The 17,942-nt window shown below is 36.3% G+C and overlaps 6 non-coding genes across 6 annotated transcripts; 5 read left to right on the top strand and 1 right to left on the bottom strand.

The window, feature by feature from the left end:
• The first annotated feature begins 6,456 nt into the window (after positions 1–6,456).
• Positions 6,457–6,529, top strand: Trnar-acg. Its single transcript has one exon. It is a non-coding gene; the product is annotated as a tRNA-Arg (tRNA).
• An 89-nt stretch (positions 6,530–6,618) lies between these two features.
• Positions 6,619–6,692, bottom strand: Trnan-guu. Its single transcript has one exon. It is a non-coding gene; the product is annotated as a tRNA-Asn (tRNA).
• A 100-nt stretch (positions 6,693–6,792) lies between these two features.
• On the top strand, positions 6,793–6,866 carry Trnan-guu. The gene has a single exon. It is a non-coding gene; the product is annotated as a tRNA-Asn (tRNA).
• Positions 6,867–11,478: 4,612 nt separating this feature from the next.
• Trnan-guu lies at positions 11,479–11,552 on the top strand. Its single transcript has one exon. It is a non-coding gene; the product is annotated as a tRNA-Asn (tRNA).
• A 416-nt stretch (positions 11,553–11,968) lies between these two features.
• On the top strand, positions 11,969–12,037 carry Trnak-cuu. Its single transcript has one exon. It is a non-coding gene; the product is annotated as a tRNA-Lys (tRNA).
• Positions 12,038–13,856: 1,819 nt separating this feature from the next.
• On the top strand, positions 13,857–13,929 carry Trnak-cuu. The gene has a single exon. It is a non-coding gene; the product is annotated as a tRNA-Lys (tRNA).
• The last annotated feature ends 4,013 nt before the right edge of the window (positions 13,930–17,942 follow it).

Raw genomic sequence — 17,942 nt, 5'->3', positions numbered from 1 at the left:
CACAGGGTCGTCCACCGTCACCCGTTGCACCCCGGCCCACCCTGCCTCGGTAACACCAAGAAAAGTGGGCATAAGCGGGGTGGGAGGCATGACCAAGGGGACGCATCCACGCCCCAATTGAATGACACGACATGCGAGCGGCCAGCATGCTAGAGGCAACAACACAAAATGCTAGCGCAGCTATGACGAAAAATCTGAAAGCAACAACCACAACTAAATACAACTACAAGCGCTGACAGCAAGTTGAATGACATAAAGCATCAACTGACCTTCAACTCTGAGAGTGAACCTTAGAAAAAATGAATACTTTTACATTCGCGGCGCACACACCCAGCCACATGCAAACGCAAGTGTGAGAGCGGCGAATGCAACTTTATAGCTCGTTCGGTGTGGGAGAGAGACAGCGGGAACAAAGAGGAAATCAGCAGAAGCACAAGCACTCAACCATGGCGAAAATGACTGTTGCAACCCACTCTCTCGCACACACATACAGAAAAACAAATTGCACCTCTCCACTGTGCCCTCTGTAAGAGAAGGTAGCAAAGCAAGAGAGCGGGCAATTGAGCACGATGCGCTCCACATTCTAGAGGTGGGGGAGTGTCTAGCGCTGAATCACGAGGAGCAGATGCCGATCTGGATGTGGTCCATTTTGATTATAATAGATAATAATATTAGATAATTATTTGCATAGACTCCATCCGTTGGATTCTTGACAAAGCTCCAATTCCTACAGAACAACAGCTGTTCTGAAGACCCGTGGCAAATCAAACCAAACCTGTTGCTCTACGCCTTCCATTTTCAAATGTTCCCTGTCATTATTGTTTACGTTTTCGTAGTGAATTTTTTAATTTTTGTTCTGTCAAAAAGAAGAATTTAGAGTTGCACAGAAAAAACATAGCCATAGTATCACATAAAAGTGTCCGTTATATTAGGATGGGGAACTAGCCTTATGGACCTTCCGTTCAACGGATGGTAGACGGTGGATTGATCAATGTGGGAAAAGGCTGGCTATTAGCCATTTATGAACCGCAATTAAAGACCAACAAATGTTTTGTTAGGTATCTTAAAAAAATATTGGCAACAAATCTTTCAGATCCCTTTTTTAAAATAATTTTCGAACATTTTTTAACGGAGTTATTAGGAAAAGAATTACGTTGTCATAGACAACACTTCACCGCCCTTCATATTTAAGAGTTTAAAATACATGTAACTCCCAAAGTTTTTATATTATGGCAGTTTTTTTTTACAGAAACTTATTTTATGAAACAGACAAAACACACCCCAAAACAACACTTTACAAATATTCCATATTTTATGGCAAAAACTAAAATCAACAGGAAGGAAATATGTTTGGATCTAAGTTTTTTAAATTATGTCCCAAGTTTCACTTAACCAATTTAGGTGATAAATGATATAGTTTACAAATATGTTACACTTTCATTTTGCCTAGGAGTAATTGAGTATATTGTGAGCATCAACTCGGCAAACTTTTTAAACTATTCAGTGATTGGCGTCTAATGATATCTTAAAAACTCAAAAAAATTCGACAAAAACAAAGACATAAACCATTTTAAACTTACCAACAAACCAAACCAGCCATATTTCCACAAAATCTATGCTAAAATAAATTTAGTTTTATTTATTATAGCTTTGAAATAATTAATGACAAACTCTCACCTTTGACACCATTTTCGGTATATGTATACTTTAATATTATCATTAATGAAGTTATATGTGTATTTGTTTAAATAGTTTTTATTGATTACCGATTATTATCGATTATCGATTTTAACAACGTTAAAAACAAATGTTTCATAGCACTGCCTATGTGAATAACATGAACCTCCTCACGTTGGTCAATACTTAAATTTAAATTTCAGGCTTAAAGCTGTTACCGGCCTAACAATGCAAGGCTATAATAAATAAAATTATATCTATTATACCATTTTTTAAAGTGTTCTCAGAGATTTTAAATTCTGAAAAAAATGATATGAAAAGAACATTATTTTCCAATTATTTATCCGTTCGTTCCTATGACAGCTATATGATATACTCGCATAGAAATTTTACTGTAAAATCGCCCTAAGCCAGGGGTCAATGGCGATTGGGTAACAAAATAAGGGCAACATTTCCTAAAAATCGGCATGTACTGGTCTTCGATTTGGGCGATTTTTACTGATCATGATGCAAGACTTTTTGCATCATGTATGTATATATTAGTAATGCATTCGTAATCATGTGCGTTCAGCAGAACTATCGTAAGAATTCCATCAGTGATCAGGTATCATGTTGTTGTGCTGAACGCGGCCATTATGTCATAAAACACCAAAATAGAAATAAAAGAAATATTCTCTATTATTTTTCCGAAGGGAACTAGGACATAGTTATCCAATCCGGCTGGTTCCGACTTATATAAAAATTAGACTTTTCGGAAGGTTTCATTCCGATTGCTTTAAACCTGAGTCGGAACGAGCCGGATCGGACAACTATCACTGTGGACGGCAGTCCACGTAGTGACGAAGTGCACCAGGAGACTGTGCAAAGGCAACTACTATATAATGCCACAAAATTGAAAATCTGCTGTTATCGTCTGATCGTAACGACTGATGCACCAATCGAACGGTATTGCAGAAACTAAGAAGATTGCATACCAAAACTTTAGAAATCTTAATTGGTTTGAGAAAGTGAAAGTTTAATAGTGAAAATTTAGAAAATTGGAGCTGTTGGGGTCGGTGGGGACACATTTCCCCGGCTATTAACGTTGAATGACACCTAACATTTAAAAATCCGATGCCCCGTTCAAAATGTATTCCAAAACAAGATTTTGGGGGACTTTCCAAAATTATAATGTTGGTGCCTTTGCTTGTGGGTTTGTATGAATCCCTTTTTTGGTTTTAGGTTATGGGTGTATTAGAAGCTTGAGAAAGAAGGCTTTTGTTTTACGATTTTTGGAAAAAACCGCTAGTTTGACTTAGAATCCAAAAAAATAGCTAGATTTTAGAGGCTTATAGTCTTTATGTCGCTGAAAAGGTAATATAATTTTCCAATTATCCCTTGCTTAAAGTTATAGCTAAAAGTTTAAATTTTTAACCGCTTTTTGGCTATTTTCTCAAAATTGGTTCGAACGATTTATTTTTAAATCTCAAACTATATATCCCTTGAGATTCCTCAAACGAAGTGTACATCAGACTAAATAATTACACTTTCTAAAATGTTTTCATTCGGCACGCTACAATAAAATATACCTTTATATGCAAGAAGCTTAAATATTTTGATGAAGCGGGCAGAATTAAAACATTTTAGAAAGTGTATTTATTTAGTAGGATGTGCAATCATTTTTGGTCACGACCCGTAACATCGTTACGCTGTTTTTTTTATATCCCATAGCTCAAGATAATATTGTAAAAAAATATAACTTTGGTGTTTTTTTTGGTAGTATCATTCTTTTAACATTTCAGAATTTCGAATAAAATGAAATATAGTTATAGTTCGTTTTCGGTTTTTACGGTTGTAAATTCAAATAGATCATTATCTTAATATATAAGCCCTTTTTTTAGTTTTCTAAAAATTGGAATATCAGTATTTCTATCGTTAAAAATTTGTTATGAAAGTAAGTAAATTGTACACAACAATAGAATTTATTGTTATTAATTTAATTAATTTGATTTATTTAATTTGAGTGCAATTTACTCGAAAAATGTTCACTGTGTGAAGATAATTTGGTGTTATTTTAAGTTTAAAAAAAAAGTATTTATATAACTTGTATTTTACACCAATTTATAGAAATAAAAGCATTAAAATGTTTTTTATAAAACAGAAAAGTAGCTAATTATAATGGGCACAACAATTATAAAACAGACAAAAAGAAAGTAAAAACCAAGCGAAGTAGGGATGGGAGTGCAGACGCTACAGCCAAAAATAAATATGCATTCAGAAATGGGACGCCGTGCTCTGCGATATTCCATTAAAGTACAGTATTTATGGTTGCCTCACCGTCGAAAGAAGCGCAAAAAAAACTGAAGGGCAAGCTACATTTTCGGGCATCCATCGGCAATTTACGTCATCGCACTTGGGTGCACTTGCCGATCTCTCTTCGACTCCCCTTACGTCGACCCGCTCTCCTTACTTTATCCGTCCCTTTAAAGTTAAAACTACCAACTGAAAATAAAATTCTCATTCATTGTTCCAAAATACATTTCGCTCGTCTAATAGAGGCGGGACATACGATGCAGAACTTTGCTGTTGGCACTCTTAGCATCTTCCCTTTTCTTCCTCTAATGCATGTATTAAAAAATTCAACTTTTTTGGGGTAAAGGGAAGAAAGCCCTTCCTATCCTAAAATTTGACATGTGGTGAGATCTAAGAGTTTTCTTTATCCTTTGATGTAATCCTTTCGCTTCCCTGGCCGCTGAAAGCTTTTCAAGAACGAATATTTAAGATAAAAACAAAAGATATCGCTTTAGTCAATGCCATCGACTATTAAATACCCGTTACTCAGCTAAAGAAAGTGCGGGAAGGATGGAGATATGCTTGCTTGTAGCTAGCGCTACCTAGCGACACCTATCGACACCTAGCCCATAACACCAACTAGCCAATAGCGCTCCTAGCGGCTTGGTAGCGTATTAGTGAAAACAGCTTATTTGCTGCATGTGGTGTGCAATCTCGATTGAATATGCAAAATATTGACTATTACTTGGTTATAACTTTTTAATGAAAGGTACAATTTAAATAATTTTTGGCATGACGGGTATTAATAGTTAAAACAAAAACTCATTTAAAATATTAAAAAATATAGGTGCTAGACGGGCACTAGTGTTATGGGCGTTAGAGTGGGCGTGACAACCTGCTGAAACAAACTTTCGCTTTCGCAAGCGAACAATATACATATTTCAGTACCATTTTGGTACACCAAATAAAATCGATTGTCAAAATTGACCAATATAATAGTAAAACGGTCCCCAACCATCAAATTGTCAATCGTAACCTTCAAATAGTTACTCTTACTTAACAGTTACTCATAAATAAATCCCCGCCTAGTTCTTACTGAAAATGAAAAGTCTTGTTAAAATCCGATGCTCCGTTCAAAAGTAATACCCAAAACAAGATTTCGGGGGACTTTCCAAAATACAAATTTTATTTTGTTCGTCAGTTTATTAGTACGTCCCAAACCGTTGTTTTGGGGTCCTTAAAATGCTAGATGATGGTAAACAGATTTGTATAAGAAACTTAAGTTTTACCACTTTTGAAAGAACTCTGTAATTTGGTGGGAATACAGCTATAAATAACTATATTTCGCACGCTCGTAACTTGGGAACTTCTAAAGCTGCACTCTTCTGCTATATAACGTTGAATAGGTATTTTGTTGACGACACTAATACATTTCAGCTACAATTTTTTTTCTAGCATGAAAATTGTGGGCGCTTCAGGATTGGGTACCCCGCGTTCATATTAACCATTTTTTGAAGTTTGTGAGCGGTTTGTGGGCGTTAAAGTGGGCGTGAAAAACTATTTTTGGGTAAATCGATAGGTATTGATGAGAACAATATATTTCAGTTATAATTTTTAGTCTAGCATTAAAATTGAAGGAGCCACAGTTTTGGACGGATTGTGGGCGTTAGAGTGGGCGTGGCACACTGACAAAACAAACTTGCACTGCGGAGGAATCTCTAGAATCTGCATGTCTAATCCCAGATTTCAGCTTTAATGGTTTCCGAGATCACAGCGTTCATACGGACAGGCGGACAGGGCTTGATCGACTCGGCGAGTGATCCTGATCACAAATATATATATACTTTATGGGATCGGAAACGCTTCCTTCTACCTGCTACATACTTTCCGACTAATCTGATATACCCTTTTACTCTACGAGTAAAGGATATAATCTTTAGTTTTCGGTAAAACATAAACGCATTTAAATTGAAATGATGCTTATATTAATATTTCTGTAACTATTTTTCACTTTTCTGAAAATTGGAAAGCTCCGAACATACCTAGATCCCATAGGAATGATATATAAACTTTGGCTTGCCACTGTTAGCTTCTCTTTTTGTTGAAAATAGAGAGTTACAATTTGACTTTTGAATTCTACCAGTGCCTGATATCAAATTTTGTGACGAAAAATTCTTGTAAATTCTCCTGGTGCGCGATCGCCACTACGTGAACTGCCGTCCACAGTTATATATATGTTAGTCGGGGCACTCGACCTAGCGTTTTCTCTTGGTTGTTATTATTGTAAAGTATTGTATTGTAATCCAGGCTATCAACTTGGTTATTTTAATATTTATTGATATGTTTTCCTTATTTGTAGTAATATTTTATATTGTTATTTTTTAATTCTTTATTCTGTGCAACAACGCTTTGTTTTTTAGCAAAATCAAAATTTTCTACAAAAATTTTTCATTGACCGCAGAGAAAGTTTTACATCTGAACCTGGGTCTAGCTGCTACAATTTGTATAGGTCCTGTGGCGCAATGGATAACGCGTCTGACTACGGATCAGAAGATTCCAGGTTCGACTCCTGGCAGGATCGAATGAATTTTTTATTATAAATTATTATTGAAATTATTTTAAAATTCTACGACTTACAAAAATTTAAAGAAATCAAAGCCTAAAAGGATTCGCCCCCGGGTGGACTCGAACCACCAACCTTTCGGTTAACAGCCGAACGCGCTAACCAATTGCGCCACGGAGGCTTCGAAAAATAAGTTATGTTGTAGCTTCCATCCGATACCTTCATACCTTTTTTGGTAAATGTTAAGAGATCGATATATTTTCCGTCGCGATTTTTCAAAGGCCTCCGTGGCGCAATTGGTTAGCGCGTTCGGCTGTTAACCGAAAGGTTGGTGGTTCGAGTCCACCCGGGGGCGAAATTATTAATTTTATTTTAATAATATTGTACCTATAATATACATAATTTTTATATTTACTATAAATTTGTCCTTTTTTTTTATTCTGCCAAAACTAAAATTGAAGTATTTCGTAGGTTAAAATATTTTTCTAATTGGTACGATAGTAAACGTTTGGATAATTCAATGTTTTTGCAAAATATTACAGATTTATTTATATAAAAATTCTAAAAAAAAAAAAAATTACTGCGATATTTTGTTAGATTTAAACAACAACTAAAGTAAAGAAATTTTTCACACAATGTAAAAAATGTTCATGGATTATGTTCTTTTATTTTTTGGGTGAAATTTTCATAATGATCATATTATATTTATTTTTAAAAACATTTTTACTTGCTTCTCCGGGTTTTTAATTATATCTCAAGATGAGCTTAACAACACTCCACGCAAAGTAATATCTGGCCAAAAGAATTTGGTTACGTTGTACCAACATAAGTAGAACCACAGGTAATACGATCTGCGACGACGGAGCTGGAGGAGCCATTACCAGCCATTGCCAGGATGCTGGGCGACATCCTGCAGCAGCCTAGTACTCAGATCGGCTAAGAGTTTCACTAGTCGAAAAATCGTATTCTTTGTAGTGTGACCGAAGTTTTAAAAGTTCACCCGCAATGCATGTAGCATGGTCTTACTGACAAGCAGCTGGGCTTGTTGCCAAACGGAAAACAAATCAATTGGAGAAATTTAAAAAGGAGGAGTCTGCTGGTATACAAAGAAATTAAACATAAATGGAATATTCCACGAATGTTTTTATTTATGTAAATTAGTAGTTTAAAGCTTCCTTCTCGTCCCACGGAGCCGGATTGGGATTGGGATTGGGTTGATCCGCTGATGCTGCAGGAAGTCGCCCAGCATCCTGGCAGTGGCTGGCTATGGCTTCTCCAACTGTTCCTTAGCGGGCGCCCTATTTCCCTCCTCCCTATAGAAGCCAGGGGGTCCTCCAGCTCCGCTTAAGCTGCCAAGTAGCTGGAGGTGGTGTACGGAGTCCTAATAGAGGTCGTTGGAGATCATATTACTGGTGGTTCTGCTAAAAAGATACTTTTATTAGCACAACGCAACCAAATTCTTTTGGCCAGATCTTACTTTCTTTGCGAGGACACGCCCGGCAAGATGTCCATATAGAGAGCGAAGTCTCACTCAGCATGTTTCTTCCCACTGGGATTCTCTAGTGGATTTCCTCCAGCACTTCAACTATTCTGCGGATTTGCCCCTGTTGGGGTATTGCTTCCTGTCGGTGAAATCCCACAATAAATGGCAACAGCTTGGTTTAGGCGTCCTATTTCATCTGCACTGACCTCCTGCAGTCGATTTTGTGGTTTTACTTCCATTTTACATTTTTAGTTTCCACATCGTCTTTGCCCAAACACCGCCAAAGATTAAATTTCTTATTCTTTGGGTCGCGGCTAACGGCGCTCATTGAAATTCACTCGCTAAATCTGGTATTTTTTCTAGTATTTCCTTAGCTTATCTGAGTACCGCGCTGAAAAACAGACCCGGCGAAAAGCTTTAGCCGCGTATTTGCTTCTCGCTCACTGCTATGGTTAGCTCGCGGTTTTCGTCATTGTGAGTACTAGGCTTAATATGTAGACTTTTCATCGAATGTCAAAGTGACCGCGGGAATTCTGTCAAAAATATCTTTAATACCATACTAAATACCATAAATACACAAAAAATACAAAGGCACAGTAAATTTTTTTTTTAAGACTTTTCGATTTTACGTTTGTTATGAAAAACATTACAAATTAATACGAAACTCATATCAACATTTGTAATTGATATGATGTTGTATTATATTGATATGAATTTGTATCAACTAGCCTTTAGCGCCCCTTTGCAATCTCGATTAGATTGCAAAATAACGATTACTATTTGGTTATAACTTTTTAATGAGTAGTCCGATTTCAATAATTTTTTGCATGAAGATTGGTTTGCTAATAAGAACTCTCATTAACATTTTTACAAAATCTTAAAAAATGTCGTTTATTGGCGTTAGAGTGGGCGTGGCACCCTGCTAAAGTCCCAACGGTCTAGCTCTTATAGTTTCCGAGATCTCAGCGTTCATACGGACAGAAGGATAGACGGACATGGCTAGATCGACACGTCTTATATTACATTTTGTAACGAAAAATGCTTTTACATTCGACCAAATAAATGCACTTTCTAATATGTTTTATTCTGCCCGCTTCAGCAAAATATCTAAGCTTCGTAGATACAAAGGCGTATTCCACTGCAGCGTGCCGAATGAAAACATTTTAGAAAGTGTATTTGTTTTCGAATATACAAGCATTTTTCGTCACAAAATTTGATATCAGAACTTTTGTATGTTGAGGGTGCAATCGTCACGACACCTTACCTCGTTAAAAGGAGCTTTTTTGATATCAATCAAATAATTGGTCTACTTTCCCAAAAGTAGAACTGAAGTTTCTTTTATGAAACTGTTTAAAACAATTTAAATGATTTCATTGCTTCAAAATGCAATGCTCAGGCAGCGTTAGTTGTTATGAACTCGTAAATGGTACCATTTTTATTGATTAATAACTTTCAAATGTGACTTTTGTAAACAATGTGTTGTATGTCAAAAATCGTCCCGCCAAACTAGAGGGTTGTTCCAAAATCTTGTTTTGGGTAACTTTTGAACGAAGCATCGCATTCGACGCCTATTTTCAGTAAAACAAAAAAAAAATAGGTTAACAGACTGGGGCCCCACCGGCCCTAAAAGATAAAATGTTCTTAATTTTTACTTTTACACTTTCACCGCTCTTTCACTCAAACCAATTACATTTTTAAAGTCTTGGTATGCAATCCTTTTAGTTTTTGCGCTATCTTTAGATTGGTGCATCACTCGATCGGACCATCACAGCAAATTTTCATTTCTCGGGCTAGTCTCCTGGTGCGCTTCGTCACTACGTGGACTGCCGTCCACAGTGGTACAAATTTGAAAAAAAAAAAAATTGAAGTTAAAAAACCACAATTAAAATTGTTAAATAACATTTTTTCGGACATTTAAAAAAAAACATTTTTTTTAAACCAAAAGTTTAGCTCCCTTGGACAGTGCACTTTAAAATATTCGAGAGAGCATTTACCCCAGCGGGTCGAATCGCAAATGAAATGCCTTCTCGTTAAAAGCCCAATGGTGTTAAAATGCTTTTATTTATTTATTTATGGAGAAAATGATCAAGGAATATAGTGGTGTAAGAAATTATTTGATATGGATTTTGTTTAGGTATATACATGCAAATATATGTATATATATAGTTTTCATGGCGCCAGTAATGATTGCTCCTGTTAACGAGAACTCGGTGATCCTTAATGCAGTAATACTAAATCTAACGGTCCAAAACGCGGTCGGGGACGCCCAAAAAAAAATTGACTCCACCGAATTTTTAGGGGATTATGATAATCTATAGAATTAATACAAAATTTAAAGTATTATTTTTGATTGGTCTCCAAAGACTCCAGTTAAATTTAAAAAACCATTTTTGAACTATATTCCATTGTTGAAGTACATTTTTATCTACATTTACCCCAATGCTGGGGCAAAGATAGTTTAAAAAGTATTTTCACGATTTCTCGAAGGCTTTGCAATTGACTTCAAAATGGTGTAGAAAAAAGTTATTTAATGTGATAACTTTTTATTTGTAGCTGCTATGTTCAACCAACCTTTTCTTACTATCCTTACCTGACTCTCCCCCACACAGAGAAAACTATAACATTCTCAAATTGAGAATACAAATACTCAATTTGAGAACTTCATAATGTCATGTAAATACAAAATTTGGATAAAAATCTCTAATTGAGGAGAGCTGAACTCATAAGAAATAAACTTGAATTGATCACATAATTCTTAATTTGAGGAGATGTGCTCTTCAATTTCCAACATGAGAATAAATATTTTCATAATGAGTAACCGAAAAACTCGAGAAGGATTATCGAATTCTCATAATGAGTTCTAGATTATTTCTTTTAAAACGGCTCTACGGGCGACACGAGAGATGAGCGGACTTTAATTCGTTGCGTCTATGGTTGTCTCTCTCTCACTGTTTTTTAAATGCACCGCGCGTAAGGTGGCACGCCCCACAAATTGTATTTGTAAAGTGCTCTTACACGTATTAATAAATTAAATATGTTTAATATTATATTTATATATATAATTTAAAGTAAAACAATATGTATATATATGTATAACTGTATTATAAAATTAAATGAAAAAAATATTTTACTCTTTTTTCTGGGAATGGGTGGAACAAACGTTCTTAATTCGAGAACTTTGAAGTTCATGATCAAGAACTAGTTTCTCAATTTGAGCGCTTGGCATTTCTCAGTTTGAGAAAAGGGGACACTCGTTTCTAAAATCCCAGCTAAAATATTTCTTTATATGAGTGCAGTTTGAACTAATTTTGAGGAAAACGTGGATCGAGAATGGTTACGAGGTAACTATATTTTTATGATTTTTAGCAATTTTGTCGAAATTCATCGTTACATTCGATTATTACAGGAATATTGTCTATTTATATTTTAAACACGTTAATCCTCAGATAATATGAAACAAATATACGACGCTTACTTAACATCTGCCTCCGTGGCGCAATTGGTTAGCGCGTTCGGCTGTTAACCGAAAGGTTGGTGGTTCGAGTCCACCCGGGGGCGAAACAACACTTTTATTTTATTTGTAATTTTTGTATAGAAATTTTTTAGCACTATTAGTTGTTAAGAGCTAAAAGATTAGGCTTTCGAATAATAATAATAATGATACCAGATTTCTCTTTTATTAATAATTTAAATTAAACCGTTTAAATACAAAGATTTGCTAGCACGAAAAAAATACACCAAGCACGGAGTCAAAGGTGAAATTTTGCAAGGAATCAATTGTGAAAATGAGTAAAAAAAAAAAAAAACGCAACGGAAATTAAAAAAAATATTGGTCATGTTAAAAACAGTTTTTTTAAACGCGGACAAAGTCGTCGAGGGAAAGCCTATAAATCTACAAAAAAGACATTGTACTATAGTTAGAAAAGCTAGGTGCAAGTCCGGATTTAACGCTAATCGTAGAATGTGTATTGCCCGGCTAGCTCAGTCGGTAGAGCATGAGACTCTTAATCTCAGGGTCGTGGGTTCGAGCCCCACGAGTGTCAAAAAATCTCTAGTACAGAGGTTATTAAATTGACCATAATATAGGATCACTTTGACACTTGGTAAACGTTTTTTACGAAAAAACTTTTTGTTACAAAAAAGCATTCTGCCGCAGGCCTATTGGTTAGTGGTCAGAGTCCCGCTCGTGACAACTTTATTCCATTTTCTTATATTTAAAATCTGAAAACATTTTAAATACAACTTTGTTATTACAATTTCTAAGGGAAGGTTAGATTCTTAATCGTACAGCGTACACTGCATCGGCGCGTACTTGAATCGGGACCTTTCGCATCAGAAACATATACTTTACTAATTGGTCCATCGCACAACGTTTTCTGCGGGCGTTTATTCCAGATGCCATGATAACCTATACTTAAGCACAGTTCGAAACTCGAACAATCGGAAAAGCTTTTATTTATTATATCTCGGAAACTCTCAAAGATAGAGAATTGGGTTCTCAGACTTAGATTCCGTAGCCTTGTACGCAGCGCAAGTTTGTTACGCGAATATACCACGCCCACTCTAACGCTCACAAACGGCCCAAGCCTGTGGCGCCCACAATTTTCATGCAAGATAAAAAATTTTAACTTAAATGTATTGGTTTCGTCAATACCTATCGGTTGATGCAAAAAAAATTTGCCACGCCCACTCTAACGCCCATAACGCTTAAATCTGTCTACCGCCGGTAGGTGGCGCATTTCAATCTGACTTTGCTGCTTGCATATCTCCATTTCCCTTTGGTCCCTTTAGCTGAGTAACGGGTATCTGATAGTTGAGGTACTCGAATGTAAGGTTCTTCCTTGTTTTTATATATATGTATAAGCTAGAATGTTGGGATTAGGCATACAGATTCTAGAAATTCCTGTGCAGGGCACTCTAACGCGCATAACCAGTCTTTTAAAGATTTTGTAAAAGTGTAAATGGGATTTTATATTCAAATTATTGCATTTTGCTTACAAATATATGACAGCTAAAATCCTCTTAAATTAAATATGTCTGCTAGATTTTAATGTTGGACCTAACTAAATAACATAGTAATTTCGTTAAAAAGTATGTAACAGGTAGTAAGGAAGCGTTTCCGACTTCATAAGGAATATATATTCTTGATCAGCATCACTAGCTGAGTCCATCTAGCCATGTCCGTCTGTCCGTATGAAGGCTGAGATCTCGGATACTATAAGAAATATAATGGGCTTCCTGCGCAGCGCAAATTTGTTTCAGCAGGGTGCCACGTTCACTCTAACTCCCCCAATCGCCCATAACTCTAAAACTCGTCTAGCGCACACATTTTTAAATATTCGCTAAAAATGAAATTAAATAAATAAGATCTTTTTTTTATTATCAATACCCCTTCTACATGCTAAAAAATTTTTAAATCGCAACATCAGTTAAAAAGCTATAGCCAAACAATAAAAAATAATTAGCAAACTTAATAGAGTGCGAGAGGGATAGAGATATATTCATACAGAAAATCGGCTGTTTACGAAATTTCACTAGCGCCACCTAGGTTTAACGTTATGTGCTGTATTAGGAAAACCTCGTAAACTGCCGATAGGAATGAACGATAAGTAGCGCTTTAAGTAAGCTGAATAACGGGTATCTGATAGTCGAGGCCGTCGACTGTAGCGTTTTCTTTTGTCGTGTTGTCAATCTCTGTCCCTCAAGACTAGGATTCCCTTGCGCCTGAAATGGAGCTTTAGATATTATTATAAACAAAGGAGAAGCAATTCCAAAAGTGTCTGGCCGAATCTATTAATAAATCTGTGTTGGTTCTGGTGCGTTTGGGAGAAATTTCATTCCTTGAGTACAAGCGTTCACATTGCCCGGCTAGCTCAGTCGGTAGAGCATGAGACTCTTAATCTCAGGGTCGTGGGTTCGAGCCCCACGTTGGGCGGAAGCTTAATTTTTTTTACAAAATTTACCTTTGTATAGCTGCTTTACGGCCCAAGAGATCAAATTTTCTTAATTTTCATACCCGTTACTCGAAGAGTAAAAGGTATACTGGATTCGTCGGAAAGTATATAACAGGTGGAAGGAACCGTTTCCGACCCCATAAAGTATATATATTCTTCATCAGGATCACTAGCCGAGTCGATCTAGCCATGTCCGTCTGTCCGTCCATATGAACGCTGTAATCTCGGAAACTACAAAAGCTAGAAAGTTGGGATTAGGCATGCAGATTCTAGAAATTACTACGCAGCGCAAGTTTATTTCAGCGCCCACAGTTTTGATCCTAGAAAAACAAATTAATCTGATATGTGTTGTCTCGTCAAAACCTAAAAAAAGTTTTCCACGCCCATTCTAACGCCCACAAACCTCCCAAGAAGAAAAGCAATGACGTCAGACCCAGACAATAACAAATGTATTTATGCATGTGTGTAAATAATTGCAGGCCGAACTGCGCGGGAAAGCGAAAAGCGCTGCCGGCGCTAAGAGAAATCAGTGTGCGCGGCTAACTAATCCAATTGAATAATTAACAATTTAACCAATTTGTCCTTTTGGTCTCTCCCTCTATCTCTCCAATAAACTCAATACGAATTTAAATTATCTTATTCCGATTATGTTAATGTATACCTAAAATTGCTGAAGAACAATGGTAGGGGAGCGGGAGGGGGTCTTCTCGCTCTTTGCATTACCCCTCTCTCCTTTCTGACCAGCATTCACATAAGCAAACAAGAAAGAGACGGAAGGTCGTTTACCCAGTGTTGAAAAGCACTAGAAGGCAGTAAAAGGGCCGAAAATTTGTGCCCGTAACAGCGCTGTAATTCTTAAGCCTAGTACTCACATCGACGAAAACCGCGAGCTAACCATAGGAGTGAGCGAGAGGCAAACAGGCGGCTAAAGCTTTTCGTCGGGTCTGTTTTTCAGCGCGGTACTCAGATGAGCTAAGGAAATACCAGAAAAAATACCAGATTTCGGGAGTGAATTTTCGATGAACGCCGTTAGCCGCGGCCCAAAGAATAAGAAATTTAATCTTTGGCGGTGTTCGTGCAGAGGCGGTGGGGAATTTAAAAATGTTAAATGGAAGAAAAACCCCAAAAACGGTTAAAGGAGGTCAGTGCAGATGAAAAAGGACGCCTAATCCAAGCTGTTGCCCATTATTGTGGGATTTGACCGACAGGAAGCAATACCACAACAGGGGCAAATCCGCAGAATAGTTGAAGTGCTGGAGGAGATCCACTAGAGAATCCCAGTGGGAAGGAACATGCCGAGTGGGACTTCGCTCTCTACATGGACATCCTGCCGGGCGTGTCCTGGCAAAGAAAGTAAGATCTAGCCAAAATAATTTGGTTGCGTTTTACTAATAGAAGTATCTTATCAGCAGAACCACCAGTAATATGATCTCCGAAGACCTCTCCATTAGGACTCCGTACACCATAACCACCAGCTACTTGGCAGCTTAAGCGGAGCTGGAGGACGCACTGGCTTCTACAGGGAGGAGAAAAATAGGGCGCCCGCTAAGGAACAGTTGGAGAAGCCATGTCCAGCCACTGCCAGGATGCTGGGCGACTTCATGCAGCATAAGCGGATCAACCCCGTTCCCAATCCGGGTCCAAAACTTTCAAGGTCCAATATGCCCATTGGGACTCGGAATGCGGTGACGCGGGAAAGATGGCGAAGCATCCGTGGGACGAAAAGGAAGCTTTAAACAACTAATTTACATAAATAAAAACATTCGTTGAACATTTTATCTATTTTGTATTTAATTTTTTTGTGTACTAGCAGACTCCTCCTTTTTAAATTTCTCCAACTGTTTTGTTTTCCATTTGACAACAAACCCAGCTGCTTGTCAGTAAGACCATGCTACATGCATTGCGGGTGAACTTTGAAAACTTCGGTCACACTACAAAGAATAAGATTTTTCGACTAGTGAAACTCTTAGCCGATCTGAGTACTAGGCTTTAGCCTACAAATAACTCTCGTATGGCGAAACCCGTGTGCCTAATGCGATTTTTTTGCGAATCTTCAAAGATTATTCCAATTCTAAAGCAATCATCTTACTAAGCTTTTATCAATTCTAAATTCAAAAGCTAAGTAACGGCTATCTGATAGTCGAGACACTCGACTATTGCGTTTTCTTTTGTAACTTTTAAGTTTTACTACTTTTTCTCGCAATACAATTTTTACAGTCTTCGCATTCAATCCTTTTAGTTTTTTCGATACCTTCCGGTTACTCGTTACGATCGGACTATCACAACAGATTTTTATTTCTTCGTGTATCTCTACATTGTACATATGTATTTATATACCTATACAGTGCAAATATAATACCAAAACTGATCATCAATCGGATATTTTTGCGTATCAATTTTGGTCCCTTATGTTGCCATATCATATTTATATTTTGGAACATATCAAATTGATATTTTTCATACCACATTAATATGCGCACATATTAAATTTGTGACCAAACTATTGGTATTTTTATTACCAGTATGGTATTTTTCAATATCAAAGTGGCATGCTGATATTCTTTTATATCAAACTGGTATTCTTTCATATCATACTGATATTCTTTCTTATCAGATTGATATTTTTGTAATGTCAATATCAATCAGTTTTGTTTTTACCTTCTTGCATCTTGTATTCAACCACATATATATTAAATATTATTATTGGGATGTTGTGTTGTATTAAATTAGTTATTAATGCGATTTAATAGTGTTAGCTAGTTTGTTAGCTTAAGTATAAATTTTTTTTCAAACACAATTTTAATTCATATAAAAAGAACACAATACAAAATAGTATTGTTTTTGCGGGAAACGATTTCCCACAAACATCAATGATACACGCTTTAAACGCTCTCGTTCTATCAAAATTACAACAAATGAAAATTTGGCTAACATTTCTGATTGCACATATGGCGAGAGGAAAGAGGGAGAGAGCAAGACGGAAGAGGTTGTGCTATTTATAGCATTTGTTCATAGCGTACATCACACATGCGCAATTGGTTTTGTGTGTTTGCAAACGCAGGAAGTTTGGGAAAATTTCATTTTTGTGATTTTGAAGAGAGCCGAAAAAAATGTAAAGTCAAAATGGCTTTTCTGCGTTACGCTGGATCAGCGATGTCGTTGAGAGCTCGATTCTCGCAAACAGCAGTACGTTTTTTTTATTTTATTAATAATTTATGAAATTAAAAAGGAACCTATAAATCGAATTAACAAAAGAAAAACATTATACAAAAGTTTTCTTTTGTCTTTTAAAAACAAAAAAACAAGAAAGGAAGTTAGCTTCGGCAAGCCGAAGCTTATATACCCTTGCAGCAATAATTATTAAATTTAAAAACACAAAAAATGATATTCCCAATAGTATAAGATAATATGTCAAAAAACACCGAAGCTATAATTTGTTTCCTATTATTTTCCTACCAATTTTCCGATCGTTCCTATGGCAGCTATATGATATAGTCGTCCGATTTCGATAAAATTTAATTCGAAATTCAAAACCAATTAAAAAATGTTATTTCGTAGCTTAGGAGGTTATATGCCAAAAAACACCAAAGATATAATTTTTTAAAATTTTTTTTTCCGATTATTCCTATGGGAGCTATAAGATATAGTTGTCCGATTCGGCTGGTTCAGACTTATGTACATATATACTACCTGCAAAAGATATAAGACTTTTGGGAAAGTTTCAGACCGATAGCTTTAAAACTGAGAGACTAGTTTGCGTAGAAACGGACGGACAGACGGACATGGCTAGATCGACTCTGCTAGTGATCCCGATCAAGAATATGTATACTTTATTGGGTCGGAATCGTTTCCTGTTACGTACTTTCTGACAAATCTAATATTTATAAAAATAAATTATATATATATAATAATAAATCTAAATATTTAAAAATAAATTATAAGTCTACAGCGGGATTAGATCCCCATGCGCCTTAGATTAGTAGTCAGATGTCTT

The sequence above is a fragment of the Drosophila subpulchrella genome, unplaced genomic scaffold (assembly GCF_014743375.2).
Source record: "Drosophila subpulchrella strain 33 F10 #4 breed RU33 unplaced genomic scaffold, RU_Dsub_v1.1 Primary Assembly Seq24, whole genome shotgun sequence".
Lineage (NCBI taxonomy): Eukaryota > Metazoa > Arthropoda > Insecta > Diptera > Drosophilidae > Drosophila > Drosophila subpulchrella.
This window is presented reverse-complemented; position numbering and strand designations above follow the sequence as displayed.